Source organism: Limulus polyphemus, unplaced genomic scaffold (assembly GCF_000517525.1).
Source record: "Limulus polyphemus unplaced genomic scaffold, Limulus_polyphemus-2.1.2 Scaffold3327, whole genome shotgun sequence".
NCBI lineage: Eukaryota > Metazoa > Arthropoda > Merostomata > Xiphosura > Limulidae > Limulus > Limulus polyphemus.
Window position 1 is genome coordinate 8,576 of NW_013668937.1, and position 7,209 is coordinate 15,784.

The 7,209-nt window shown below is 33.6% G+C and overlaps 1 protein-coding gene across 1 annotated transcript in view; it reads left to right on the forward strand.

The window, feature by feature from the left end:
• The first annotated feature begins 1,616 nt into the window (after nt 1-1,616).
• The window catches only part of LOC106469156 (ras-like protein 3), a 24,959-nt gene continuing 19,366 nt past the window's right edge, over nt 1,617-7,209 (forward strand). The window contains exon 1 of the mRNA XM_013929621.2: nt 1,617-1,771. The gene's annotated coding sequence lies outside the window, so the exon portion shown is untranslated. The remainder of the gene's footprint in view (nt 1,772-7,209) is intronic.

The window sequence follows — 7,209 nt, forward strand, 5'->3', positions numbered from 1 at the left end:
GGTGATGACTAGCTGCCTTCCCTCTAGTCTTACACTGCTAAATTAGGGACGGCTAGCGCAGATAGCCCTCGTGTAGCTTTGCGCGAAATTCCAAAACAAACAAACAAACTCATCGACAGCATACCACGTCGCACTGGAGGAGGATCAACCAAGCACTTAATGTTTACTATGAACTGATATAAGGCTACAGACACTATTTGTAATACTTTTATGTTATGTTTTGGTAAGATTTTGTTCTGATTGGTGAAATGCTGAATTATACATCTTTCTACAGATGTCTGATAAAATTGTTTGTTGCTCTAATCAGTTGCTCATGATATCCATCGAACCTGTCTCATTATACAAATTACGTATGTAGATGTCCAATATAACATGTATTCCTCAGTTTGACAGAGCTAAACGTATTTGTATTTCATCTTAATAATAATGATCTTATTTGTTATAAAATATGCAAAAATGTTGGCCAAGACTGTATATCACTTATAGTTCTCCATTCTTAATGAGAAATAAGTGTTTATAGTACGAATTTTTCAAACTGAATAACATTTTGGTTGCTACCTTCTCAACGTTTTCTAGGAACTACATTTTTTTTCTATTACAGGTAGACGATCCCAAATCCAGCGATCCCAAAACCGGAATGTTCCAAAAACCGGCTGTTCTGGTGAACACTGCATTAACTTGGAGATGCTCTTTATACCCGGACTTTTTCTAATTACTGATGCACACTTCCAATTTGAAATTACTGAAAAAATTGCACTAAAAATGACTGTATTAATAGGTAAATACGAATAAGTAAAAATATTATTTTCGGCTCAGTGCTCCCGGCATGGCCAGGTGGATAAGGCGCTCGACTCACAATCTGAGGGTCGCGGGTTCGAATCCGCATCCCACCAAACATGCTCGCTCTTTCAGCCGTGGGGGCGTTATAATGTGACGGTCAATCCCACTATTCGTTGGTAAAAGAGTAGCCCAAGAGTTGGCGGTGGGTGGTGATGACTAGCTGCCTTCCCTCTAGTCTTACACTGCTAAATTAGGGACGGCTAGCGCAGATAGCCTTCGTGTAGCTTTGCGCGAAATTCCAAAACAAACAAACACAGTGTTAATGAGTTTCACCCCTTTGAGTGAAGACGTTTCTGCAGCAGCTCGTCTGTTTCTACCCTAAACATGTTTATAATGAAAAACACTTGTTTATATTCTACAGAAAGCTAAGTTGTTTTTTTACAATTAAAATAAATTAACAGTTTTTAACTTTAACTAGCAATTTAACACATATTTTATAAATATGCTGTTTCTTTCTTTGTGGAAATTACTGTTTTATCTTTATACATTGTCAACAGATGGCATTTCAAATAAATATACCTGTTTCTGATTTCAGACTTCTATTTCCATTCCATTCTTTTTAGAAAAAAAGAAAATTTAGGAGTAATGTAGAAAAATGATTAAGGGTTATTTTTTTTCAAGTGTGTCTTTTTACCCTGCAATTATTGTTTGACTGTATTATAATGTATTTTAATATTACAGGGACACCCGCATGTTTACTTAACAGTAACGGAACTGCATATATTTTGATCTTCCCTGTGCTGCCAAGAAAAGTGACGTCAGAGACATACGTCGACCTCGCCCTCTTTATCAAATATTAGGCTTACCATAGTTGGCGAGAATACGGTCAGGGACTGTAACACAGTTTGTGTTGGTGTTTCACCCACCCAGTTAAAATAAAAAGTGAAGCTCCAATTACTGATTAGTGTTACATTAACATAGGGAAGAGCTGGTAAAGTATTTCAGTAGTAGTCAATAATTGTAATTAGTTTTAAAATTTTATCTAGTTAAGTTTGAGGCTAATTTAACTCGAACATAAATTGAAGATTAGACATCATAGGCAACCTTCTGATCTTTAATTTTTAAATTAAACTAAGGTTAAAAATATAATATCTTATCAAGGTAAGTGTAAGTAACTAACAGTAACAGTGTAAGTTAAACTTTTTAAAGTGAAAGTTAAACTTAAGTTGAACAAAGTACTACAGTACTTTGTAGAGTTTATTTAGCTAGGCCTACAGAGTAATTCAGTAATGTATATATATGATAACTGATGTTAAGAGAAGATGTATACTTTTAAGTTGATACTGATAGTTATTATAATTTATTGACCTTTAAAAAGCTTAAGTTGAATCTTTCTGTGTTAATCTAGATTATACTACTAACTTATAATTATATCTATAGTATATATTATGTACTGTCACTGTGATAGTTCAATCTCAACTTAGGAAGTTAAGTATAACAAATGGTGGGGTTATAACTTGTAGTTGTTTAGTGTTGTAATTATTAATAACTAGATTAATTAAAATTATCTCTTAGTATTATAGGTAGCATTGTGAAATCTTACTATACAACTTTGGAGTTGGGCTTTTATTATAATAGTTCAATAATTGTTAAAAAATATTAATAGCTGAACAATTGATTACACTGGGAACTTTTATTAATATTAGTCTTAAGCTTTTATTTTCTTGACACCTTTCATTACAACAAAATTTTTGGTAAGTTCCATATGGCACCCTCACTCAATTTAAAAAAAAAATCATCAAAGTAATATTTATGTATTAATAAATCATATCAATAGTATGATCTGATAATTTTAATACATTATTATACCACTTACTTCATTAATTAGATGTACAATATTCTTGGGGATAAACTTTATAAATGTCTTGTATAAAGGCATCAAAAAAGCTACTTTTATCAGAATATAATGTTCTCCACAGTATTCATACAAATGCTTGTCAAAGCCATGCCCCAATTTTTCTAATGCGCCCCTTAAAATAAACCCTTTTAAGAATCTTTTTTTTTATCCAGGCAATTCTACAATTTTTGGGTGGGGGTGCCATATGAAACTCTTTCCAAATTTTTGCAACTAACAATTCTTCACCACCACACTAGTTTTGTGAGTCAGTTTCTGAGTAAACAACTTAAGTTAGTCAAATTTCTCTTTTACCAAGATTTAATGTTTACTTTGAGTTTGAAACTTGCTACAACACTAAGAATTCTAAATTTGTTGAAAACTATATAATGTTAGATAAAATATAGTCTTGTTCAAATCTAATACTGCCAGGCTTGTTGTGTTAATTTAAAAATTAGTTTAATCTCTAGTATGTAATACGTGTATAAATCGATTACCAGTATGTTACAGTAATAAAGACAGCATAGTGTCAGTACCATTATCTCAGAGTATTGTTTACTGTATGGCAACATTGGGTATGAGATTGACATGTAGATTAAGAATGTGCAAACTTTTATGGTATAGCAAAAACTTGCTTTACTTATAGCTTTTATTAATCATGCTTCATAACAGCAGCCATTGTTTTCTTAGATTTCCATCCAACAAAAAAAACTACTACTTTCCCATCAACACTCATTGTCATAACTTCAACCTTCTTAGTTTTTCTAAGAAAAAACAGAAATGCCTTCTAGCATCTCAGTCCTCAGTATTACTACTTTCTACAATAGTGGATGAGTAATAAGTAACCCAAATAAGTTAGGATAACATTGTGTATTTCTTGAATCTGCCTCCAATTTTACCTTTTATAGAGATAACATACTTTTCTTGTAGTCTTTGAAATTCTGCATCAAAACCTGCACTATGAATGGCATGATTACTAGAAGAATGCTTTCATTGTCTTCTTCATTACTTAAAGCTTCTCTTAACTGTAAGATTTTCTTCATCTCTAAGTAACACATCAATGGTGGTAACAGTAACATTTACCACTGGCAGGATTTTGCTGAAAAGTAAACTATTTCTGCAATTTTGTACAAAAAATAACCATAACATTGTGAACATCCAATTTACAGAGCACACCTGTAGTTTCTGAAAAACTTATGCAGTGAAGAAGCTGCTGCATTCCCCTTTGCACTAAGCTTACTAAAAGTGGCTAAAACTGAGGGATAATTGCACATCCTCCACTGTATTTCTCAAACAGCCATCTGTTTTTGAGAATTGGATGATCCAGTACTTCTTGCATTCTCTGAAGCTAGGAACTTTACAAAAACATTCTAAATTGGTAGAATTTTAAAGTCAGTAGTAAATATCTGTATAAAGCACAAAAATGTTATTCTATATCACTTAGGATTGCGGCTTTATGTCAGTTTGTAAAGAAGTTGTCATTTTTAGTGATTGAGTGAATCCTATTTTAGTCAGATCTGTGATCAGTGAAATTTGAAGAGAACTGAACAGGGCTCACAGCTTTATTCTATCTTCATAATTTTTTTGATGAAACAAACCTTGAAAAAACTAGCCTTCTTAATATGGAAGTTATTAAACTTTTTTTGTTTTTGGAAACATCAGTAATATGGCAGCTGCCATGATGTGTACAACCAGCAGCAGCATAAATACCTATTTCCATGCAGCTTGATACAGGAGCCTCTTAGACATTTTAAACTCAGCATGCATGAAGATTACAATTAGATTCTTAATAAATTATATCCCAAACATTTATAAGATTATCACTATTTGAAAACAAACAAAAAATATATTGTATGAGATGTGTGATTTCATGGCCTGGTAATTCTGCAGGTTCTTATTAATGTGGAAAAATTGGTTCAGAAATGGAAATGTCTGAATGGTGTAAAGGGGAATTAATGAGCACAGCTGGCTGAAGGACTATATATATATATATATAAGATATGAATGGTTTCAATATAGTGGACAAAAACTTGAGGAACTGATGGCATGCCTCTAGCTTAGTGGCTCTCAAAATTTTTTGTCTGCAGACATCTTTGGTAGGGCATAAGATCCTTCAGACCACCTACTTGTTCCACCCCATCTGTTCTTTTCTTGTATGATCTCAGGTGTGGTGTTGCTCCTCAGCAACTTTCATTTTGGGCCTCCTGGAAGACTATGACAGACCACCAGTGGGTTGCGAACCACAATTTGAGAACCACTGCTCTAGTTGATTATATTCACCTTACTGAAGCTTTGTAATTGTTATTTCAGAACTAAGTTCTGTAGTAGCATTGAATCTTTGTTTGAAAGTAGCAAACACTGACAATTCTTTCATAGAATCTGTACATGCTAGACTGAGCCAAAGTGTGCAAGACAATGTATGTACACCCCAAATGATGGGTATTTGGCCTTAAGCCATACCACTACACCTGTTTGACTAAAACATTAGTGCTGATCCAAGTGTCTCAAAGTTGCTTTTATCAAGACTAGTGCCTTTCAGTTTATCAGCAACATGAGCAACAATAGTGTGTTTTCCATCATCAATCTGCAAATTGCAAACAGTTTTAGATGGAAGTTACTACATTTATATACCTAATACAAACCACCAATTTTTTTTTCCACACCTAGGTTTTAACTTTCATCAAGTATAGTACTATATACAAGAGATTGTCATCAAAGTAGTTTCTGTCTGTCACAGTGAAGTGTTGTATATCTTTAACTGTGTCCCAGTTAAAATAGCAAACTCCTAATCTTTACTGATGGCAGTTCCTCACTTGTTACAGAATGCACTGTTCAGATTAAAGTTATATCTTGTGTCTATACATCATCTTTGTTGTCACTGGTAACAAAATCAGAACTACAGTTTTTCCTTTACTATATACTTACTATGGAAGGTTACAGTTGATATGTATATTAAAAGATCTTTCATGACATCAGGCACTTGAGCTTTACTATACACATTGTACATGAATTGTCTTTGTCCTTTATTGTCAGTAACCATAACTAGACATTAATACTCTGTATGCCATTTACCAACACTTCTGTTTCTTTATCTTTCAGTAATCCCAACTGCATTTGCCACAATCTAATTTACAAACTTTCTACTTATAGACAGGGTTTTTCTAATTGAAACAAATGTAATAATGTTTATTTTTATTTTTTTCAACCATTCCTTTCTAAATGCTCAACTGACTATGGAAACTTTGAGAACCAATTAAGTGCCAGAGGTTTCATAACATTGGAACTCGAATTGTGCATTCAAATTGCTCTGCATATTTCTGATGTTTAAGATTAGAATGTAATATGTAATTCATGTTTTTTTGTTAAGTAAAATACCCCGTATGTAGCTTATCTGGAGTATAGCTATCAAGGTCACATCCTAAAAGACAGCTTAATTAAACTTCCATATAGCTTTTCAATCAAAATCTTAATTCAAACTAATACCACATGCCACATCATCACAGAGTTATAAAGTATTAGGTCATCAAGAAATTATTGTAACTTTTTTTTTTTGGATGAAAAACCCAAACACCTTGTATATCAAAACATTTATTAAATGAAATAGTCTCCATTCTTATCAATTAAGCTTTTCCATCTCACAATCAGGTTGTTAATGCCCTGATTAAATAAATCACTTGGCTTTGAAGCAAAAACATGTCTATGTCCTCTTTAACACCTTCCACATTTGCATACAATTTCCCATTAAGATGGTGTTGCAGCGAAGGATAAATATGGTAATCTGAAGAATATGGTGGGTGGGGGAGAACTTCTCAACCCAACTCCATAATCTAGTGTTGCGTCAAACATGCCACATGTGGACGTGCATTGTCTTGGAGAAGAAGAACACCTTTCTGATTGACGAGTGAAGGGCTTGATTTAAATGTTCCAGTTGCTGATTATAGATCTCTACGTTGACAGTTTGCTGTGGATTGAGGAGTTCAAAATGAATTACTCCTTTGATGTTCCACCAGATGCAAAGCATCACTTTCTGAGGATGGAGTACAGGTTTTGGGATTGGAAGTGGTTTTTGACTAAGACTGAGCCATTGTTTTTGGACTTTAATATTCGCATAGAGAATCGATTTTTCATCACCGGTAACAATTCTATCCAAAAAATGGTTCACTCACCAGAAGAGACGAAGCAATGTTCACATGTTGGAAATGATTATCATTGAAGAGTTTGTGAGGCACCCAAACACCTTCTTTATGGAGTTTTTCCATATTCCTTACATGTTTATGTATTGTCTCATGAAAGAAATGCAATTTCAGGGCCATTTCATGAGTTTGTTGCCTTGGGTTAGACTCAACAAGTGTCTTCAGAGCATCAATATCAATTCCAACATGTCAGCCTCTGCATCACAGTTTTTTAAGGCTAAAGCCACTTGAACGAAATTTACTGAACCATCGTTGACACTTATGAACATCCAAAACATTTCCATAAACTTCTTTGATATTTTTGTGGCTACAGAGGCATTGTTTCCCTTCTTGTATTCAAAC